The sequence below is a fragment of the Rhineura floridana genome, chromosome 9 (genome assembly GCF_030035675.1).
Source record: "Rhineura floridana isolate rRhiFlo1 chromosome 9, rRhiFlo1.hap2, whole genome shotgun sequence".
Lineage (NCBI taxonomy): Eukaryota > Metazoa > Chordata > Lepidosauria > Squamata > Rhineuridae > Rhineura > Rhineura floridana.
This window is the reverse complement of record NC_084488.1, coordinates 43650747-43674957: the sequence shown is the minus strand read 5'-3', so window position 1 is coordinate 43674957 and position 24211 is coordinate 43650747.

The window sequence follows — 24211 nt, the reverse complement described above, 5'->3', positions numbered from 1 at the left end:
ATATGTTCCAAGCAACTGTGGTGCTTAATACATTGTGCTTAATAACATCACTAGAGCCCACCCCTGTGACATCACTAGGGCTCACCCCTGAAATCTCAGGGTTTGGGATGCTTTTGACCTGGCAACCCTAGCCACTACAGATATGGCCCCAAGTTGGGAAGCTATCTCAGCATAATCTGTATGTTAGGAGCCATTTTGGATCCTATTTTGTATTGACTGTGATGGAGCAAACTGTAGGTTGTGCTTCAGACTGCACCTGTGGGAACTATGCCAAGAAGTTATGAATCATTATTTTATTTATCTGTATATCAGAATTTTATTACAAAATGTGATATTTGATATTGAGGGTTAATACTTGGAAGGCGGGGAGAATAGTTTTGATACAGTGTTGTGAGCCACCATAGAACAAACTACGGTAAAAACATACGAATGGTTATATGGAGAAGAGAATTAATCAAGAACTCTGACTGCTGTTGCTTGATTGAATGGATGGCTCCCACTCAGAACTCTCTCCATGCAGGTGGCATATTCTCCACAATAAACAGAAGCAGGACATGCAGAGTAGCAAGACTGTGGCTGCCAGTAAGATTTGGACTACTTTCAGCTGCCCTGTGCACAGTCAGATGCCCTGCACAGTGTAAATCCTGAGGTGCATTTTCATTTGCCCACTCAGTTAAGGAACATATTCTTTAGTGAGCATGATTATTGGCCAGCTTCCAGCTTAACACTAGATTCCCGCTTATCAATGGAGTCCCAAATGGCTTCTGTGGCTAGGAATGCTTATGCCCAGCTCAGGCTGATTCACCAGCTATGGCTTTTCCTGGACTAGTATAACCTGGCCTCAGTTATCCATCCTCTGGTCACTTCCCATCTGGACTACTGCAATGCACTTTTTGTGGGGTTGTCCTTAAAGACCGTCTGGAAGCTGCAGCTAGCACAGAATATGGTTGCTAGGCTGGTAAGTGGGGCATCCCAATCAGACCATATGTCAACGGTTGTGAAAGCGCTGTATTGACTGCCAGTGAACTACTAGGTCTAATTCAAGGCATTAGTGCTAGCATATAAAGCCCTAAATAGATTGGAACCTAATTAACTAAAATAAAGCCTTCCCCAGTATCAGCTATTTTGAACCCTATGATTGGCAGGTGAGGCTTTGTTGGTGGTGCAGCTACTGGGAGCTGCCTGCTTGGTGTTGACACGTGATGGAGACTTTTCAGTAGTGGCTACCCATTTGTGGAATGCCCTACCTAGTAAGGTGCACCTGTCTCCATACTATTGACTTTTAGGGGGAATCTAAAAACATTCCTGTTTACCTAGGCATTTGATGGCTGAGAAGGGACTGTTCCTGGCAACCTGGACATCACTGGATGAAATAATGTTTTTTAACTATAAATATTTTTAGAACGTGTTTGACAGTAATTGTGTTTTAGAACTTTTAAACTGTTTTCAGAATGCTTTATTTTATGATATTAAATTGTTTTGCTTATGTGTTTGCCACCATGGGCTTATTCGGTATTAATCAATAAATTAATAATTTATTGATTCAAATGGCTTTCTTTACATTCCACTTATTTAGAAGTAGAAATGCTCAAGGAATTCTGTCTTTGTGAATTCCTATATGAAATGATCTGATCTGCACTTCTTGGACTAATGTAGGGACTGGATTTCACACTTCTCCAAATGTTGCAGTGCAGTTCTTGGCAGCTGACACAAATCAAAATATGGCACTTCAAAATGGAACAACCTTAAAGAATCCTTTTGATATTAAAGCAAAGGTGTTTAAGAAAAAGAATCCAAAATCTACAGTTGGGCAATGCCTTTGTTAGGATAAACCTAAATGCCACAAAACAGAGAGCAAAGTTTTGAGTTCTCCAGAATATGATCACAGTTTAGAAATGGAGTATAGGAAAAGACTGCAGACTTAATTGGATTAGACTCTATTGGGTTTTATGTATGATTGAGGTTATTCCAAGTTTGGAAAGACCAAGAAACTTTCAATGGCTTATTCCACATTTTTGAAACTATCAAAATCTTTCAGTTACTTAGATCTGTCTCAATCTCTAAGCAAAACACACAGGTTAAGAACAGAAGTAAAGAGAAACATAATTTTACATTTAAAAAGCCAGAGATTAATTTTAGGTGGTATACTAGATGCCAAATTACATAGTAGTTGGAGGGCTGTAACCTTTAAAGAGTAAAGTCCCTCTGCAGGCAGTAGAAAATAATCTTCCTCCGGTTTTAGACCATCACCATCACCTTGAACAATATTGTGAACCGGCAGTTGTGATATATTCCTCTACCTCAAATTAGAAAATGCCTGTAGCCAACCATAAGGCCAAGCTACCATTTACTGGATAGTGGGAATGTTTCACCTAGCAATGAAACTAGTAGAACATCATGCAGCATGAGCTGAAAATGAAAAACATTTGCCTGGTCAAATTTGGAGGTCTCCATGCAATCAGTTTGAGAAATATTAAACACCTTTGACTCACTGGTGATAGTGCTGTTCACTGCAGTCTTAGGAAAAGTACCACAACTCTGGATAACCATGATGGTGTTATAATCTGTGGAAAAGACACAGACAGACAATTAATGTAGCAGTCAATCAGTATTAATGTAACATCCACCCACCCACACCTGAATACAATCCCCTGCTACTCTATTCCTGAAAGCTGCACCCATGAAGCTATACATAATCAGTGCTGAAACCACAGAAACACTCTTGCAGGTGCTATTTATCTAGCACTTGAATTTCTGCCCATTTTACCTTTTCCAGATGTGTTGAACACTTCTGATCCCTATCTGTGGACATAGTGCTTGGTGTTAAAAACACAAAAGCAAAACCCAATGTGAAATGCCTCTTAGAATATACTAATGCCTATACCACCTCAAAGTTACATGTTCATCAATTACATGTGATCAGTGGCTCTGCATTAATGACTGCTTCAGTTGTGAATGTGTACAGCCTTGCATAGGTCACTCCTATGCATAGCATGTTTGTTGCCTAAACCTGAAATGCAAGGCATACAAAGCTAACAGAGACTTGCATATATCTGTTCATCACAAAAAAATCTCAGTGCTGAGTTTTGGAAAGCTCAGGCACATATGAGGGATACGGCCCATTTACCCATCCAGATGCATAATCTGGAACAGAAGCGGAAGGTAAGAAAGAATTATGGAGAGCCTGGAAGAGAGAAAATTGAGGAGGAGGAAGGTAACCTACATTAAAAAAAAAACTAGAACCAAGCCCACTAATGAAAGTATCTTAGCCATGGAGAAAATTACTGACCTGGATGTCAGAGCCTCAGTGAAGATGACACTGTGCTTTAAAAAAAATTACAATATATTGTAATCTGAGAGGTGTAGCATTCTACATCTATGAATACATATTCCTTACTTTCTTACTTAGGGCAGCCAGATAGAACAGTACATCTAATTCTTTGTTTTTAAAAACTATTCAACTAATTCCTTTTAATTTACACACAAGCAATACAACAAATACTGGAAAAGACAACAACAAATAAGCTCATAAATTCTAAACAAAAAAGAAAGACAAGCAACTGAGACCTCAATTACCACTGCTAGGAAAAGTATATGTAGTGTAAATAAGCTGTTAACATCAAATAGACCAAAGCCCCTTAAATAACCAGAGGTATAACATGTCAGAGTGAACATAGATGAAGTATAAACTGAAGCCATTATTGCGCATAAAATGTTTTGCTGCAGGTGTTCTATTTTCTGTCATATCCCAGTTTCCCTCTCCCTGTCTGAAAACCACATTCCTTTCTACAGTATCTTCCAGTTGCTTCTCACTGCTACACTTAGGACTCTCCATTTGTCTTCCAAGGTTACTCTAAGAAAAGGAAAAAAATTGGCTGGCTCCCATGTCATTGTTTTTTAAACAAGCTACAACCCTAATCACATGTGACATTGACTCCAATCAGCAGTGCCAGCCCCAACTGGGGTTTAGATTACTAGAGCATTCAAACCAAAGGGCAAAGCAGTTTGGTTTGGTTTGAAAATGGATCACCAATTAGAAACATTGCTTCCTATAGCTTGTCAGCTTGTTGATCTCAGGAATAAGATTGCACCCTTAAGGTTTGAAAAGGAAACTAGTCTGAAAATAAAAATAGTGACTTTTCTTTTCTGTGGCTTCTACTTGTTAGGGGGCTTCCAGGCTATTTTTGGATGGGATTCACATCCCAGAAAATTCAGAGTGCACAATTAAAACAAATTTTGGAACTCATGCGAAACAAACTTGGTTCCCCATGAGATCTCACTTTTTGCAATAAGGAAAGTGTCAGGAAAATGCTCTGGAAAGTGTGGCATAACACTTGCTTGACACAACGTCATGTAATATCTCTACAAACAAATCAAGATGAATGCCATTAAGTAGCTGAAGTCTCTCTGCAAGTAAATTAGGTTGAATGCTCATTAAACAGATCATCTGGAGCCCAAGACTTGGATGGAATTCAGAGAAGAACTTTGCTTAGTTGTGAAAATTTCAACACACGTTCTCTTTATATTCTCATGGGATAAAGTTTGATTTTAATCAGCTTAATATAATCATATATTATAGCCCTATTTTGATTTCAAAGTGCATGCAATTACTAAAGATGTGCACTCCCCCCACCAATCCAGGTACCCAATCTGGGGGCCCGGATCAGATCCAACCCAGGCCGACATGGGGAACACCCAACCTTACCTGACATGGATATGGCCCTGAATTAATTCAGAGGCAAGTCCAATGTGTTGGGGGAGGGGTTATATACATTTTAATTAGGTTTTTTAAATCCCAATTAAACATTTAGGGAAGAAAGAAATGCTGTGTCTCTTCCTCCCTCCCAGTCACACTGCAGAAAGCACACAGGAGGGTTCAGTTCCCTATGGGGAACGGGCTGGTGAAGCTGGGTACTGCTTCACAAGTGCCTTTTCTGCGAGGAACTCACTGGTGAAGCAAACCCCTGAAGCCAGCAGGATTGCACTCTTGGCTCACCAGCTGGTGAGCGTAGGGTTCAATCTTGCTCAGTTTGACTATGCATGTATGTGTTTCCCTGCTGGGAACAGATGTGTACAGCCAAAGTGCAGTGCGGGGCTGTTTGACAGTCCTCTTGCAAACACCCTTGTGCTGTTCTTTGCAGAGCTGCTCCATCCCCTGATGACCGTGGATTGGTCTGGGCAGCCTGACATGCCCTAGGGCAATCTGGGGCTGTCTTGGTATGACTCAAAGCCCAGATCAGCCTAGGATTCAGTTTATAATATGGCATTCGGCTGAATCTGATGCACAACCCTAGTAATGACATTACATGGGGGGTGGAGTTGGGATGATTTAGTCATCTCCTTCATGTTCCTGATGGCCTTGCCCTATCACCTTCTACAGTGGGAAACCTGCTGTACTTCTATACGCTCCTGGCAGCATAATTTAGAACCCTACATGGATTGGACTTCTTTCAGTGTATGCCTTGAATTGGAAATTATCATATTTCCTAATCTATTTTATTTTATTTTATTTTAATCTTCACACTAAACTGCCTTTGGATTTAAGCCCTCTGAACCTAGTTATGCTTAACTTCAGTGTTGTGCTATATGTGGAGGACTTAAACCCAAAGGCCGTTTAGCGTGAAGATTGAAATAAAATAAAATAAATGTTTAGGAGGTAAAATAATTGTATGAGAAATTAAGTCACACCCAAATACTGAAAGAAGAAAATGAAAGTGTTAATTAGTATTGAGTATTAATTATTGAATACCCATTTGGGGGAACGTGGATTACTTTTTATTTTATTTATTTATTTATTATTTGATTTATATCCCGCCCTTTCTCCCAGCAGGAGTCCAGGGTGGCAAATAGAAATGCTAAAAACACATTAAAACATCATAAAAGCAGATCTTAAAATACATTAAAACAAAACAACGTTAAAAACATTTTTAAAAGCTTTAAAAACATCTTTTAAAAAGGGTTAAAAACATATTATTAAAAAACACATATTAACAAGCAATTCTAACACAGACACAGGCTGGAATAGGTCTCAACTTAAAAGGCTTGTTGAAAGAGGAAAGTCTTCAAAAGGTGCCGAAAAGATAGCAGAGATGGCGCCTGCCCAATATTCAAGGGGAGGGAATTCCACAGGGTAGATGCCACAACACTAAAGGTGCTATTTCCTATGTTATGCAGAACGAACCTTCTGATAAGATGGTATCTGCAGCAGGCCCTCACCTGCAGAGTGCAGTGATTGACTGGGTATAAGGGGTAAGGCAGTCTTTCAGGTATCCTGGTCCCGAGCTGTATAAGGCTTTGTACACCAAAACTAGAACCTTGAAACTTTTTGTTTCTTTCTCCGATGTTACCAGTGAACTGGTGGAGGATTCCATATTTCTGTTTGTGATTTTTGGATCCTGGCCACTATAATTAAAAATCATCATAATAATTACTTCACAGAATGTTGTCCCAGAATTTCATCTATTGCTGTATGTTTTTATAAGTATAGTGCAGCCTCCCCCTGCATAACTTAATTATAGATTGTTTTCCAGCATTCCTCATTGATTCTGTGCATGGTGGACATCCAAATAACATTATAGCTTCACTTAGTGACAATTTATAATCATTGCAAACATATCACACTATTGCTATAATTGAGAACACACATTACTTGATTGGAAGTAAATATTTTCAAGGAAATGTGTTCAGGATCAGGATGGGGAGTAGTAGCCACAGTACAAATCTATATGAGTGAGTGCTTATAGGCTGCTTTGTTTATAGTCTACTGTAGTTTAACTAACCACAGAACAAAAACTCCTTCTGTAGACTGTGCAAACTCACCCCTAGATTAAATTTGTGCATTAACCCCCAACACCCTTTTTAAAGGTCCAATTCTGATAGTAACATTTATAATCTGTACAATGCAAATTATTCTTTTCTGTATTTTCAGTCACAAGTGACAATGTATACAAGTAACAATATATTGGTGGTAAGTGCAATTCCATGCCTGTTGAAGGCTTCCTAGGATGATGTGTAAACAATCAATTCCTTCTAAACAGAGATTATTGGCACTATGTAATAGTGAAGAATTTAACAGAGTGAGGCTGCAGTGCTGTGCACACTTACCAGTCAGTAAACTCCATTGAACACAGTAGGAGTTACTTCTGAATACACATGCATCGAATTATGTTCTTATAAATCCAGATATTTGGTCTTAATTGCTTTCCAAGGAAACCAGCTTTGCTCATCAGTTGCAATAAATAACTAAATGGACACACAGGGAAACAGCAATCAGCTGTAAGATTAAATAATCTTCTTTTCTTAAAGCAGTGGAGGTGGTGAATAGAAGCTGATAGCTCCTACAGTCTAGCAAAAGAATAGTAATATGCTTGTAAGGCTTGAAAAGCCTGATCTGTAAAGTGACTTTCACCAGATACCCTGGAAGGGTGCATTGGGAGGACATTTCCAATAGCTATTCAGTAAGACCAGGTCATAAATCTTCACAGATCTGAAAGCTACTACAAACAATACTGTCTGATTTCAGCTACCTCCATCATTAGAAACATTGCCCTTCAGTCTACATTTGAAGCAGATTATTTGTGCCCTTCTCTTGACAAAACCACCTAAGAAAACCCTCTGCAGCAGCAGATTGTTTTCATTTAGTTCATGCTCACCATGCTGTTGTCCCCTGTGTACTGAAGTGCTTTCATTTTGAAAATAAAAGGACAAATTTCACCCTAAAATGCTGTTACAGCATGTTTGTAAGCATTATCTGTTCACTAATAACTGATTAGTCCCATTACCTTTCATGGAATATCTCCTCATTTGGATATTTAGATGTGTCCCATGGAATAACTTAAAAGTCTCTTAAGAATTGTTTTCTGGAACATATTGTACTAGTATAAAAAGTTTGCTTCCTTCTTGTTACAGGAAGAACTTAATGTAGTATTCAATTAAGAAAAGTTTCTTAGAAAAATAAGAGCAAACATGGGGCATAACCCCTCCCTGTCTAGGTATGATAGAACCAGTGGTGCAACTAGGACAGACCACCTGGGCTTCAGTCCCAGGACCCTGAAGCCCAGCCACCAAGACACCGTAACTAGCCAGACAGCAACAGATTTTGAGGACAGTGGGGAGAAGGCCTGTCATCCACACCTGGAGTGGTGTGGACTCACCAGAGCAGATGCTGGTCACTGTTACAATTTAAGGGTAGAAACATACCCATTGTTCTTAGGGTTGCTAGGTTCAGGGCCTGAGACTGATCCTGTATCTTTAGGAGAAGAGAAAGTCAGCCAAGTGCAGGTGTTCTTGCAACCCTGTAATGGGAAAAACCACAATGTGGAATTCTCCCTTCTCCCTGCACAACTTTTAAAGATACAGAAGACCTCTTGGTTGCCAGGCCTGGTCTCCTAAAGATACAGGATCAGTCTCAGGCCCTGAACCTGGCAACCCTAATTGTTCTGCCAGTTCCCGTACATCTCCACCTCTCTTCTGAAAACAGGGTTGCACAGCACTAGTCAAACCCCACCACTTTTTACTGTAAAACCTTTTGGGAGCTGCTTTTTTATCTTTAAATCAGCTTCAAAGAGATTTTGCAACTGATCGGCAGATTAGCCCGTTCCTCCTCCAGGTGGCCCATGGAAGTGCTTTGCTTTAGGCAGCTAGTGTGTTCACAGCTTAAGTGAGTTTAAGATGTGAAACTGTACTTGCTCAGAGTCTTTCTTTTTAAAATCAGAGTTGGCAAACTTGTTTTTTGTTTCTTTATTTCATTTTGTATTTGTAACATCAGGAATGTAGAAACAGTTTTAAAGCATGGAATACCAGTGTGGGAGAGAAAATAAATATTAATTCTGTGCATCACAATTGAAGTAATACACATGACCACATAAGACTTAATTTTCTTACAGGGACAATTAAGTTCAGGATCTAAAATTATCCAGCTATACCACTGAATAGAGTACTGCCCGCCCCACCCCGCCCTGCCTATTTCAGTTCAAGTACACTGCCATGTGTGGCCATTAATAGAACTAGAGACCTGAGTGTGCCTTCCATTCCTGATAGTGGTTCACCATGCTGTGGTGCAGTGTTAAGTGTGTGTGTGCACACTAAATGGAGAGGGAAAACTTTCCAAAACAAACTACAAGGCTGTTCTCTGAACTAAGAGAATGCTGAAGAAGATAAGCAGTAAGTGGTGGTATATTGTAACTTGATTTTAGATTATATATTAAAATGGAGACCATTATTGCATAATATATTTCTTTCTGGATTAATGATGTACATACTGGCAGTTGTTCCACAGCTATAACTTTAAATAACAATCCTGTAAATCAGAAATGCCTCAGCAGATATTTCATTTTCTATGCCTCAACTCTGTTAAGAAGAACCTTGGTTCCTTTCAGTGTTTTTTTTAAATGTAAATCAGACAAAGCTAGAATAAACAAAGCAGTGAATGAAGAAAGCTGTGTGGCAACAGGGTCCCATATATAGGAAACCACAAATAATTATGTAGCATGTAGGTTACCCATGTTATACATATGGAAATGTTTAAACTATCAAGTTCATTATACCAAAGGATCAGAGGATTAAAATGCAAGTGCGGTGGTGGTGATGATGATGATGTTTTATTACATGATTGGAACACCAAGTATCTTTTGACCCATATGCCGATCCATTATTTAAATTGGTTGGAGTCAGTTCTCTGTGAATCCATCAGATATGCATAATAAGCGCTGTAACCACTCTCAATGTTTCATATATTATGCTTGGCAAATCTAGGTCATCTTTTAGTATCAAGTTATTGCTCAGTTGTGTATACACTATGTTTGTGTGCCAGATTGCTATGTATATGTAACTAATATTGAAGAAAAGCTTCATGATCCATGAAACCTTCTTGCAGTCATCTGATGCAAGTTGCATAGCTGCAGTCTTGTGCCTCAGCCTAGGGAACCATGTGCACAGCAGAAATACGCACGCTTAACTTTTAAACTTTTGCAGCACTTATCACTTACTGGCTGGTATGCAGAAGAGGAAGGGGACTTCTGGACTAAGGTTTGTTCCACTTGGCCTGTTATAAGCAAAGAAAGATAACAGTGCTATCAGCAATAATCCATTAAGTCCCTTCCCCTTCCCTTTCCCAAGTTACATTCTAGTGGCAGTGGAGCTGCTCCTCGAGTCTTTTTTAGGCCATAAAATGTAACCAACAGTGCAAAAAACCCTGAAAATTAAACTTATTAAAAGAGAGCCAAGAGCTCTGGCAACTTGACAGTTCCCAGGGAGCCTTTAATGGTAAGGTGTTTAAGTCCTGAGAAGACCAAGAGAGGCTCCCACCTTTGCTGCTACTGGAAAGTGTTGGAAGTTTCACTTCAGTCAATGCATTGTCTTGCTGCGTGCTCTGAATCTATTGACCATTAGGGGCAATAGATATAGTTAGTCAGTTGAAAGGGCCCCTGCTTGAATTCTCTCCTTGTTACTTTCCTCAAGTTTAAGCATGCCTCTGATTGGTTAGACTGATATTCTCAGGGCTATCATCACTTCCAGTTCCTCCCTCTTTTTCCCACAATTCTGTCTCTTCCTACCATTTGAATTCAGCTACTGTAGATGATTAGGCTTTCCTATTAGGGTTGCCAGGTCCATGACCTGAGACTGATCCTGTCTTTAGGAGAAGAGAAGGTCAGCCAAGTGCAGGTGTTCTTGCAACACTGTAATGAGAAAAACCACAAGGTGGAATTCTCTCTTTCCCCTGTCCAACTTCTGTATCTTTAAAAGTTGTGCAGGGAGAAGGGAGAATTCTACCTTGTGGTTTTTCCCATTACGGTGTTGCAAGAATACCTGCATTTGGCTGACTTTCTCTTCTCCTAAAGATACAGGATCAGTCTCAGGCCATGAACCTGGCAACCCTATTTCCTATCCATGTGTACTTTCTTAACTCATTGTTAAATGAATTTATTTTGTTTAAGATAAACACCACTCTCTTTCATATTCTTTGATATGTCTAATGAACTCTGCTGCATAAAGCAACTTTCTTCAGAAAATAAGATTGGGGAAATGGGGAGGAAGGAGGGGTTTCAAATGAGGGTGGGAGGTGAGGATGCCCACAGGCCTTGTCATGTCCCCAATAATACTGGAAGCACAATGGGAGCTTGGAATTAGATGTTTAAAAGTGAACCAATTCAAATTGAGCCCAGTTAAGTTCATGTTAGGAGAGAGGATTTTGAATCAAGATGTGGGAATCTAGCTCTTTATCATTAGAAATGTATTTTGCAATGTCCAAAATTTTCCACTTATTTTTGCAGATATCTATCTATCTATCTATCTATCTATCTATCTATCGAGATAGATAGATAGATCTAGATAGATCTAGATAGATCTAGATAGATCTAGATAGATCTAGATAGATAGATCTAGATAGATAGATCTAGATAGATAGATCTAGATAGATAGATCTAGATAGATCTAGATAGATCTAGATAGATCTAGATAGATCTAGATAGATCTAGATAGATCTAGATAGATAGATCTAGATCTAGATAGGTCTAGATAGACCTAGGTCTAGATAGATCTAGAGAGATCTAGAGAGATAGATCTAGATAGATAGATCTAGATAGATAGATAGAGAGAGATAGAGATAGATAGATCGAGATAGATATAGATAGATAGATAGATAGATAGATAGATCTATCGATATAGAGATAGATAGATAGATAGATAGATCTATCGATATAGAGATAGATAGATAGATAGATAGATCTATCGATATAGATAGAGATAGATAGATAGATAGATAGATCTATTGATATAGATAGAGATAGATAGATAGACAGATAGATAGATCTATTGATAGATAGATAGATCTATCGATATAGATAGAGATAGATAGATAGATAGATAGATAGATAGATAGATAGATAGATCTATCGATATAGATAGAGATAGATGGATAGATGGATAGATAGATCTATATAGATATGGATAGATGGATAGATAGATCTATATAGATATAGATAGATAGATAGATAGATAGATCTATATAGATATAGATAGATAGATAGATAGATAGATAGATAGATAGATAGATAGATAGATCTATATAGATATAGATAGATAGATAGATAGATCTATATAGATATAGATAGATAGATAGATAGATCTATATAGATATAGATAGATAGATAGATAGATCTATATAGATATAGATAGATAGATAGATAGATCTATATAGATATAGATAGATAGATAGATAGATCTATATAGATATAGATAGATAGATAGATCTATATAGATATAGATAGATATAGATAGATAGATAGATAGATAGATAGATAGATAGATAGATCTATATAGATATAGATAGATAGATCTATCTATATAGATATAGATAGATAGATAGATGGATAGATAGATAGATATAGATAAATAAACCCTAAAGCTAAGTCAGAAATATGAATTGGGGGCGGGAATGCAACTGGACATGCAATGTTCAGTATGATGTACAGTAATTTATGAACTGTGATAGTTATATATCCATGTCATGCTTATGATGACAAGAAGCATCCTGAACACGCCATTCCAATGCTTAGGAAGATATATCTATATCGATCTAGATATAGATATATCTTCCTAAACATTGGAATGGCGTGTTCAGGATGCTTCTTGTCATCATAAGCGTGACATGGATATATAACTATCACAGTTCATAAATTACTGTACATCATACTGAACATTGCATGTCCAGTTGCATTCCCGCCCCCAATTCATATTTCTGACTTAGCTTTAGGGTTTATTTATTATTTATTTACTAATTTATTATTTTATTTATACCCCGCCCTTCCTTCCAGCAGGAGCCCAGGGCGGCAAACAGAAACACTAAAAACACTTTAAAACATCGTAAAAAGACCTTAAAATACATTAAAACAAAACAACGTTAAAAACATTTTAAAAAACTTTAAAAACATCTTTTTAAAAAGGGTTAAAGATATTAAAAGACATATTGAAAGCAATTCTAACACAGACGCAGACTGGGATAGGTCTCAACTTAAAAGGCTTGTTGATTAATAGTGTCTCAGCCTCCACTCAAAAGCACAGACTTAAGCAATATCATGCTGATCCAAATGTTTATTGCACAATTGGGGTAACTGAACAAGAGTTTGACCAAAAATGCTGCTTTTATTGTGGATGTTCCAATACTCTTTGCAGTTCTGTTTTTTAGGGGAAAACTTACCCACAATAGTGAACATGCAATTTTCACTTTAGGAGGAAAAATCGTTGTGACACCTCTAACATTTATAGCTCTTTCAAATAGCTGAAATTGGGTTACCTGACTTTTGGTCCAGAGGGTACATTTCAATTTTTGAGCAAGGGCTGGGGCACCAGTCACAAAATGGCTGCCGTGGGAGCATAGCATAACACAAAATGGCTTCTATGGGGGCACTACATAACACAAAAGTAGAGAGTAATCATGGTGAAGCTTTTACCATAATTGTATTTCTATACTAGAAAAGGTTTGACCTGTTGAATTTTTGCCTGCCATACATCTGTTAAAAGCACAACCCTGTTTTTCCCCAATACCAATCCTAAACCAAAGCCTACGCTGCCATCCTGTACCCACTTACCTGAAAGTAAGCCCCATTAAACACAAGACTTACTTCTTAGTAGACATGTATAACATGTCAATGTATTGTACTATAAGTTAAGTACAATAAGTTAAGTACAATAAGTAACAAATACAGTGAATTCTTCATGAGTCCCTTTTCTTTAACTCCTGCAAAACAGGAGATATGCCTAAGCCTCTTTACAAAGTTTTTCATGTTTTGCCTTTTGGAGGGAGGGTGACTCTTTAGCATTTGCCCACACTTACTGTGTAGTAGTATTTCCAGAAAATAATTTCTAGGCACTACCTGATCTCAGGTGAACCCAGCACAGAAATGATGCATCCTGGTTGCTAGAGAAAAAGGAAGGGCAAACTATGCCAATTCCAAGGTCTAGGAAAAAAGGCAGAAGCAGGAAAAGTGCATTAAAGGGGAGGACGAAACAACAGATCTTGAAGACCCCAGGGATTCCTGTTCCTGTGATCAAGTTATCAATCACAGCTCTGACCTGACTCATTAGCTTTGCAATGCCTTTGCTTTCAAGAATTCAAAGGGCGGGATTCAATGCTAATCCTCTCAGAGTACAGCAGGTGCAGCCAGGCTGGCTCATTTCACAAAAATCCTTTAGAAGGGTGCCTGCACATTTTGCTCCATCACTTTGCTTCTAGGAGGGCTAAAGACTTTTTTTAAAAAAATGAAAGCTCAGATTCTGGGCTACCTGTTAGGGGCACTTCTGAAGACCTTTGTGGGTGCAATAGTACCCGTGGATGATGGGTTGGTGACCCCTGGGTTACTACCATCTTTATTTGACAACTGCAGGAGAATTGGACAGCTGTTATCTTAATTAAGGTTGCCCATCACTTGAATTATATTTTGTAACCAATAATGAACACCTTCTTCAATAATATTTAATTCAAATCATGATGCTGAATGTAACAATCATATCAGGAGAATTCATCAGAAGTTTTAAAAGTAAGTTCAGTAAATGTGCTTCAGAGAATATATGTGATGAATTCGTAAAACTGTTTAAATTAGAACTGTAAATTATGGAAAAAACACAAAGGATGCACAATTAGGCAAATAAACTTAATGAAGGCAGGCATCACTGGGCACGTATTGTGCAGTGCTTCATGATATGTTGTTTACAACTATTGGTCTGAACAGAAAAAGATCTACACAGCTTTTAATCATTGTTTTGTCTGAAATTTATTTGTCAATCAATATGATATTTCAGTTTTAACAATAGCATCTTGAATTCGTTAATTATTATTTTTCACATGTGGTTTATATTTCATTGCACAGTAAAAGAAAATATGTTATTACAAATTTTCATTTGACAGGGATTGTTATGTAGATATGTATGTCTTATATGTATATGAAGAGTGCTCCTAGATCATAGATCTACAGATATAGTTTCCCATAGTGACCAATCAGATGCCTCTGGAAAGTGCACAAGCAGGACACGAGGGCAATAGACCTATCCTGCTGTTGGATCCAAGCAACTAATATTCAGAGTCATATTGCCTCTGAATCTGGAGGCAATTATCTTGAATGTGTCTAACTCCTTTAATCTAGTAGCCTTCCGCACTTATTATGCCAGTGAATTCCGTAAGAACTATGCACTATGTGAAAGTACTTCTGTTTCTCTTTTTGTCCTGAATCTCCCATTAATCACTTCCTTTGGATGTTCCTGGCTTCTAGTGTTATGATTTTTTAAAAATTCAATCATGTCCCCCCATAGTCATCTTTTTTCTAAACTAAAAAGTCCCAGCTATTGTCATGTTTCCTCTTAGGTGAAGTGCTCCTGGTGACCTGATCACTTTGGTTGTCCTTTTCTAGTGCTACAATATCCTTTCTGAAATGTGTGTTCATATGCCACTTTGTGGCAAAATATTAATATAACTAGAGGTGCGCAGAATTTTGCCTAAAGTAAAATGTGAAGTGGAAACAGAAGTCCCATAGTCAGCAAGACATCAGAGGAATTTTGGGGAAGCTAAAAGAGTCATATAATTTTCTCACATCTTTATCATCCCTAATTAATTTATAATGATAGAGAGGAAAAAGGAAGATTTGCCCTTTTTTCTCAGTGCTAATTATACAGCAAGAACACAGTGTTGCAGGAACACCTGTACTTGGCTGAATTTTCTCTTCTCTTAAACATACAGAATCATTCTCAGGCCCTGAGCCTGGCAACCCTAGGTCAAACCCACCCTCCCTTCTCCCTCCTATCTCCTCCCTCTTGCCCCTTCCCTCCCTTTTCATTTGCCCCTCCCTCCCCATTCCCTTCCAACCCCCTCCTTCCCCTTCCTCCTTCTCCCCCTCTCCTCCTCCCCCTCTCCTTCCTCCTCCCCATGGTCAGTTTTACCTATTAAGCATGATTGCACGGAAGTAAATACCACTGAACTCTATAAGCATGCAAATGATCAAACCTGCCCTCCCCTCCCCCTTCCTATGCCCCCTCCAATATGCCCCTTCCCCTCCCCCTCCTCCTTCCTCATGGTCAGCTTTTCCTATCCTAACCATGATTGCTTAGGAGTAAATCCCATTGAACTCAATAAAAATGCAAATGATCAGACCTGCTTTTCCCCTTCTCCTCTCCCTTCCTCCTCCCCCCTCTTCCTTCTTCCTCCTCCCCTGCCCACTCCAGCCCTCCCTCCATCCCCCCGGTCAGTTTTACCTATCCTAAGCATGATTGCACAGGAGTAAATCGTTAATAAACATGCAAATGATCAAACCTGTCCTTCTTCTCCCCTCCCTTCCCTTCCCCCTCCTGCCTGCTCCCATCCCAGTCCTTCCCTCTGCCTTTCCTCCCCTCCCTCCTCCTCTTCCTCCTCTTCCCCTCCCCATCCCCTGTGGTCAGTGTCACCTATCATAAGCATGATTGCAGGGGAGTAAATCCCACTGAACTCAATAAGCATGCAAATGATCAATTCATTCTCAGCAAGCTTGGACAGGATCACATTTCTTACCTCTTGGATTAAAAAGCAGGGAAATTCACTCAGGTTATTCTTTTTTCCCTAAAGGGAAAGAACCACCGAAGCTTAAAGCACCTGCTGAATTTCTGCCTGAAATGCAGCTATTAAAGGCACAGGAGACTTTCCAGAAATTGTGATAACAAACCTGTTTGAACCTCAGCTGGATCTTACATACCTCCCACTGTCCCTCCAGGAAGGTATGTTGTAGCTTAAGGCTTAGGGGCTAAACACAGAATTTCAGGGGTTTGGTTTCAGGCCAAGAGAAGGAATTCCAGAACATTGGAGCATGTGGAGACTGCATTTATTGCCATGTGTAAAAGGATTAGTAGCATAAGCAAATCTGGAATTAGGGGTAAAGGTTAATCATCCATGTATCTGGTAGCAAAGCAGGCATGGCCAATAATGTTTCAAGCTTTATTATTATTATTATTATTATTATTATTGCATTTATATACTGCCCCATAGCCAAAGCTCTCTGTTTTAAATTGTTTTAAAACAATTAAAAACATTAAAAACAAGTATACAAATTTAAACCATTAAAACCTATAAAAACAGATAAGCAAGCTAAAAACACATGTTATTCAAATGCCTGGGAGAAGAGAAAAGAGGTTTAAAGCTTCAATTTGGGAAGTTTGCAATTTGGGAAGTTTGCAAAATACTGCCGTCTTCAAAATTTAAATCTGTCTGACTCCTACACACAGGAGAGAAAAAGACTGAAAGCTTACTTATTCAATCTGTGAGATGTTCAGGAAAGCAGGAAGAAGCACGTTTCTGAGCCTTGGGCCAGTCACTGCCTCTCAGCCTCAGAGGGAGGCAATGGTAAACCCCCTGTGAATACCCCCCACCATGAAAACACTGTTCACAGGGTCGCCGTAAATCAGAATTGACTTGAAGGCAGACAATTCAATTTGACTGTACATTTTTGTCTTTATCATTCCTTGTCAATCACAACCCTGATTTCTTATTGGCTAAAAACCTGAAAGGGCAGGGATTAGAGCAGAACTTAGAGGAACCAAGAAGTTGGGGGCGGCTGCTGACATTTTGGTGTGTATCTCTGGAACCAGACCACCTAGAAACTTAATTTTTTTAAATTGAAAGCTGAAAATCTGGAGATTAAGGTGAGTCAGCTGGAGAGCCCGAGGGGACTCCCAGAAACCAGAGTCTCAGGCTGAAAAACGGAGATCTAGCAGCCCTACCCTCCATCCACCTGTCAAAGTTGGCCCGCAGGGGTGGGGTGAAGAGATAAAAATCTAGCCCACTGGGCCAAAAAGATTCCCTATTCCTGGCCTAAAGAGAAAAAAATAATCTTCACTAACACATAGCACTTGGGTCAGGACTGATGCCATCATTTGAAAGAGGCTCCGCTGAGGTCTAACACTAGCAAAATCAGCCCACATTAAGAAAATAACTGAAAGTGGTAGGTTCAATTTTCTCAGACTATGAACGTGCTCTGGATATATAAGCATATTGAAATATTTGTTCCGGGTGGGAAGCAAGCTGTAAGGCAGTACTATTTAGGGCAATGAACTGGGCTGTTGCTCAGTGGTAGAACATGGGATTTGTATGTAAAAGATCCCTGGTTCAATTCCTAGCATCTGCAGGCAGGGCTGGGAGAGACCCCTGCCTGAAGCTACTTCCTGTCAGTGTCGACCATACTGGATTAGATGGACCAGTGTGATGTTTCATTTTTCATGATATGCTATAATCAGTTAAACAGGTAAAGTTTGGAAGTAGTCTATATTAGAGTAAATGTGGTACGGAGAGAGGGGGGAAGGGGACCTAGTGGGTTAGAATGTTGCGGAATGCAGTATGCTGATTGGTGGAATGAATAGAGGATGATGAATATATCTGGGAGGAGGGTAATTAGCTGCATCATTAGTTGGTTAGACAAGTAGGGCAGGAAGGCTTGTATTTTTATTCTATGAGGAGATTTAGCAAAGAGTAAGATAAATGAAAGTAGTAATTTTTATATTGTAACAATGTGCTTCCGGAACCTGAATATGGAGTAAACTTGTTTATATTTCTTACCTCTGTCAAATAAATAAAATTCATTTTAAAAATGGAAAAAATGGAAATGGACTGCCTTCAAGTCACTGCCAACCCATTGTGACCCTATGAACAGAGCCCTCATGGTAAGCAGTATTCAGAGCTGGTTTACACCTAATTCTTGACCTAGTTACTAAATTGTTCTTATAAATTAAATGCAATACAAACCAGAGAAATGTTAGGGCAAGTCTGTTCACAGATTTGTTCAGCTGTTGGAAAAGGGAAAAGAACAAGCAATGGGATTTCTTACACAGAGCCTTCTGGATCAGGCCAATGGGCCATATAGACCAGAATTCTGTTTTCATAGTGGCCAACCAATTGCCTATGGAAGCCTGAAAGCAGGATCTGAGCAACACAGCACTCTCTCCACCTGTGAGTCCCAGCAACTGTTATTCAGAGGCATACTGCCTCTGACAATGGAGGTAGAACATGGCCATCATGGTAGTAGCCACAGATAGTCCTGTCCACCATGAATTCGTCTAATCCTCTTTTAAAGCCCAACCACTATGTGGAAGTTTCAGGATGAACCAACCCCCCAGCCACAGGAATAAACACAGTCAGCAGCATTTATGAGTTGAAAGAGGCCACAACTTCATTGGCTTACAGTAAGCAAGCAGGGTTTGCATGGCAGTAAGGCAAGGCTCTGATTTCCATTCTGAAAGCCCTTGCTATATAGGAATGCTTGTCCCAGCTAGCCAGTTAGGTGCCAACCTTGTGAGTTGGCCAGTGTTAGATCCCACTGTGGCACAGGCCATGCTTCTGGGATCCTGCTGACCTACCGGGGGGGGGGATGATGGAAAATATGGAAACTCATAGCCACAGGTGGGAAACCCACAAGCCACATGTGACCTTTGGCAATTCTTGCCTGGTCCACCAAGCCCCACAACGCCCTGCCAACTTTTCCCCACTGTTAGCTGGGAAATGGGGAGGGGATAGGGGAGAGAGAAACTTGCTTTTTCCCAGCATAGGGACAGTGATCTGTACACTGGGAGCACTGGAAAACCTTACCCTGCCTAGCTAATAGAAGCATAGGGACAACCATATTTTTCCTGATGCTCAGCTTGTTATGGGCCTTCTGGGATATTTCATGTTTTTGGCCCTTTTGAGGGCAGTAACCAAAGCTGAATTGAGCTACACATTGAACTATCAGCTTGTCAGTAGAGAAAAGTGGGAAAGTGCGTGTCTGTGTTAGGAATGGGTGAGAAATTTAATTTAGGTCACATTTTAAACCTAATTGTTCAAATTCTCAATTTCCAAAATAATATGAGAACCAAAACACAGCCAGCCATCAAAATCCACACTTAATCAAATCTTGTAGTGCAGTTTGTCAACTAAACAATGTTTACAAAAATGCATATGTTAGGGGAAAGTGTTCATAAAAATGAATATATGAGTGAAAATAGCATTAAAATGCATTATATGATGATAAATTACTTTCAGAAATGTGTCCATTAGTCAAAGCTGCCCACAAAAATGGGTTTATTAGGAGAAAACTTGCACTAAAATGCTGGATAATTTTCTTGAGGATTTTTAAAAAAACAAATTGCAAATCGCTGAAGAAATGTGGAGAAATTATTTTCAGATTGGAAAAATGAGAAACAGAGAACTGAAAGTGACAGATTTTTTTTCATCCCTAGTCTGTGTATGAGATGGAGGGGGAAACCCATTTGTTTTTGTGTGAGAGAGAGGATAGAATGTGTGGATGTGATCAAATATATGTGTGTGTTTAACTGTGAGAGATATGCTCAAATGAGTGTATGTGCATGTGCGTGCGTGCTAATGGCTCTGCCCACCACCAGTGCTGGCCATGGCCACTGGAATGTGGCCCCCAAGTGCCCATGCACTGTTGTATGTGGCTGTCAGGCACAAAAGTTGCCTATCCCTGGTGTAGACAACCGCCAGTGGTCTGTCTATATTAGGTACGTTCCTTTGTAAGCTCCTTCCTATACAGTGGAAAGCTTGCTTTGTTAACAGAGATTTCTGCTCATTGATATTCTGCAATTTAATTGAAGAACAGTATGAACTGTTAGTCTTTCAGAATCTTTGCTCTACAGCAGATCCCTTCACTGTGCAGTGTACAGTCTTCATGGTACAATCTCATAATTTTGGCCCCATTGCTTAATGAAGAGAATGGCTATAACTCAACTGAATTTCTTTTGAGACTGTCGCTGTAGCTATCCCACCTTTGCAATTCTTAGCATAAAGCTTTGTTGTTTGCTAGACCAATCCTACTTTCCTGGCATCCCAGGGACATAAAAATCTACCTGCTTCAGTGAGTCAACAGAATCCACTTAACCTTTTCCCAGCAGGATCAACACCTGCTAACAGCATGGGATGCTGCAGGTTGGCCTGTTACAGTATGTCCTAATGGTGACTAATTTTTGGTATTACTGTTGCAGTAAGTAGAAGGAATTTGTTGCTGCTGAAAATCACCTTGCTCTGGTTCCTGTCGGGATCACTCCCACTGAGGAAATATGGTTACCTTTGCAGCTTCTAGCTTCAAAAGAATCAGAAATTATTTCACAGCATTGTGCATCACTCATTTTCACAGTGTACAAAAATAGATTGTTTCTATACCTTACAAGCTACAAACTGAACTTCTAGGGGCTTTTGTGTGTTAATTTCCCTGGCACAAGATAGAAGATGCTGAATTGCCCAGATGCTGACTTGCCTAGCTCTGCCTATCTTTAACTGTCTTATCACTTTCCAAAGTTTGGTCCACCTCTGGATATTTCATGTTTATTCTCCCAAAACACCTGTGTTGGCAAGATGAACTCAGAAGAAAATATGAGTATGACAGATTTGGGTTTACATTAGTTTCTTGCATAGTTGAGTTTATCTGAGCAGTGTGTTGTATGCAAACAACAAATGTAGTTTTAGCACACTGTGATAATAGCTTATATTAGCTGCATACTCATTCTGACCGCTTTGGACTGCTTCGGCCAAACAGAGCTTAAAAGAGGAAGAGGACGATTTAACATCTTAACCCCACAAAAGCGAAAAAGGAGCCGTTTGGTAGCAAGACAGAACTGCAGTAAAGCAGACGTAAACAACTTGATCTGGATCTAACTGGGGGTAGGAGGGCCTGCCTGGGCGACTGGCACGGAGGGGGATATGTGCAAGGCGGAGAGGGTTGTGGCGGGGAGGGTGGGAAGCCACGATATTAAGAGGCTAGGCGGCAGATGCTGGAATGGTGCAGGTGGCAGGCCACGCCAGTTTAGGGGAACAAGGGATAGATGCATCATATCCATCCCCTGTTCCGGGCCTGTTCACAGCCAGAAGACAACTGGGGGAAGTATGACTCCAACCAACCTCCAACTGCTGTTGTGTAATGCCAGGTCTGTGTTACAGAAAACAACACTCATCCACGACATGATCGTGGATGAGAACGCAGACCTGATGTGCATTATGGAAACTTGGCTGGATGAGGCCTCAGCCCCGGTGCTTGAGGCCATGTGTCCAGCCGGGTTCTGGTACGCACAGCAGCCAAGGGTTGGTAGGCGGGGAGGGGGAGTGGCAGTTATTTATCGGGAGTCTTTGATTTTTGCCAGACGAGACCAAGTTTGTGGACTGCATGTACTGGAGGTTGGGCCCTAGGGTAGTTTAGGGATTCTCCTTGTGTACCACCCACCCCGCTGCACAGCTGACTCCCTGACCGAGGTGCTTGAGGTTGTGGCTGGTGTGCGGGTCCTTTCCCCCAACCTATTGGTTTTGGGGGATTTTAACCTGCACACTGAGACAGCTCTCACAGGAGCTCCTCGGGATTTCATGGAAACCATGACTTCCTGGGAACTACACCTTAGTAATATGGAGCCCACCCATGTAGCCGGTCATGCTCTCGACCTTGTGTTTGTCTCGGGAGGGGGTGGAAGTGATCTGAAAATGGGGGCTGTTGTTGCTAACCCCGTGTCATGGTCAGATCACTATCTGGTAAACATGGCTCTCTCAATGCCGCACACCCTCCGCAGGGGACAGGGACCTATTAGAATGGTCCATCCCAGACACCTGATGGAGCCTACGGGATTCCTGAATTCACTGGGAGATTTGGAGTTGTCTGAAGGTCGCCCGGTTGAAACCCTGGTGATGGAGTGGAATAGGGAGATCACTGGGGCAATAGACCGGGTGGCTCCGAAACGTCCTCTCCCCCTGAATAGAACTCAGATTGCACCCTGGTATACACCACGGTTGCGGGGTCTGAGACGGGAGGTGAGACGACTAGAACGCCAGTGGCGGAAATCTCGCTCCGAAGATGATCAAACACTGGTTAGAGCAGCAATTGCAGCCTACCAAGTGGCAACAAAGGCAACAAAGAGGGATTTCTTTGCTGCCTCTATTGCGTCCGCAGTGTGTTGTCCCAGGAGGTTGTTCCAAGTGGTCCGAAGTCTGGTCGGTCCAGCTGTGCAGGAACCAATGGAACATTCTAAAGCCTCCTGTGACAAATTTGCTAAACATTTTGCTGATAAAATTGAGCGCCTGAAGAGCACGATTCCGTATACCGTGGATACAGGAAGTGTGCCAGAGTCGGCCAGTTGCATTCCGGTCTGGTGGGATCGGTTTCAGCCTCTTCCCTCTGAGGAAGTGGACAAGGTGCTCTCTACTGTGAGGCCGACCACTTGTTTGCTTGATCCTTGCCCCACATGGCTCATTTTGGGCTGTAAAGAGAGACTGAGTGAAGGGATCAAGGCAGTGGTGAATGCTTCCTTAGAAGAAGGTGCAGTGCCATTAGCCCTCAAGGAGGCGGTAATAAAGCCCATTCTGAAAAAGACCTCCTTGGATCCCCAAGAATTGAACAACTTTCACCCAGTTTCTAATTTACCATTCTTGGGCAAGGTGATTGAGCGAGTGGTGGCCAAACAGTTACAGACACACTTGGATGAAGCAGATTATTTGGATCCATTCCAGTCGGGCTTCAGGACTGGTCATGGAACTGAAACAGCCTTGGTCGCTCTGGTGGATGATTTAAGGAGGGCGTTGGACAAGGGAGAACATGCATTCCTCGTCCTCTTGGATCTCTCAGCGGCTTTTGATACCGTCGACCACGGTATCCTTTTAGATCGCCTGAAGGGAATGGGAATAGGGGGCACCGTTTTACGGTGGTTCCGTTCCTATCTCTCAGACAGGCATCAGCGGGTGGCATTGGGGGATGAGGTTTCAGACCCTTGGCCTCTCAATTGTGGTGTGCCACAGGGTTCTATCCTCTCCCCCATGCTATTCAACATCTATGTAAAGCCGCTGGGAGCCATCATCAGGAGATTTGGGCTGCGGTGCCACCAATATGCGGATGACACTCAGCTCTATCTCTCATTCAAGTCCTCACTAGAGTTGGCTGTGGAGACCATTTCCAATTGCCTGAGGTCAGTAAGTGAATGGATGGGAGGAAATAGGCTGAAACTAAACCCTGACAAGACCAAGGTGCTGCTCGTGGGAGACAGGAGAAGGCTGGGAGATATAGACCTGGTGCTCAATGGGGTAAAATTGCCCCTGAAGGACCAGGTCCACAGCCTTGGGGTCATTTTGGACTCCCAGCTGTCCATGGAGGCTCAGGTCTTAGCAGTGAGCCGGGCAGCTTGGTATCAATTACATCTGATACAGAGGCTGCGACCCTACCTTCCTGTCCATCTTCTCCCA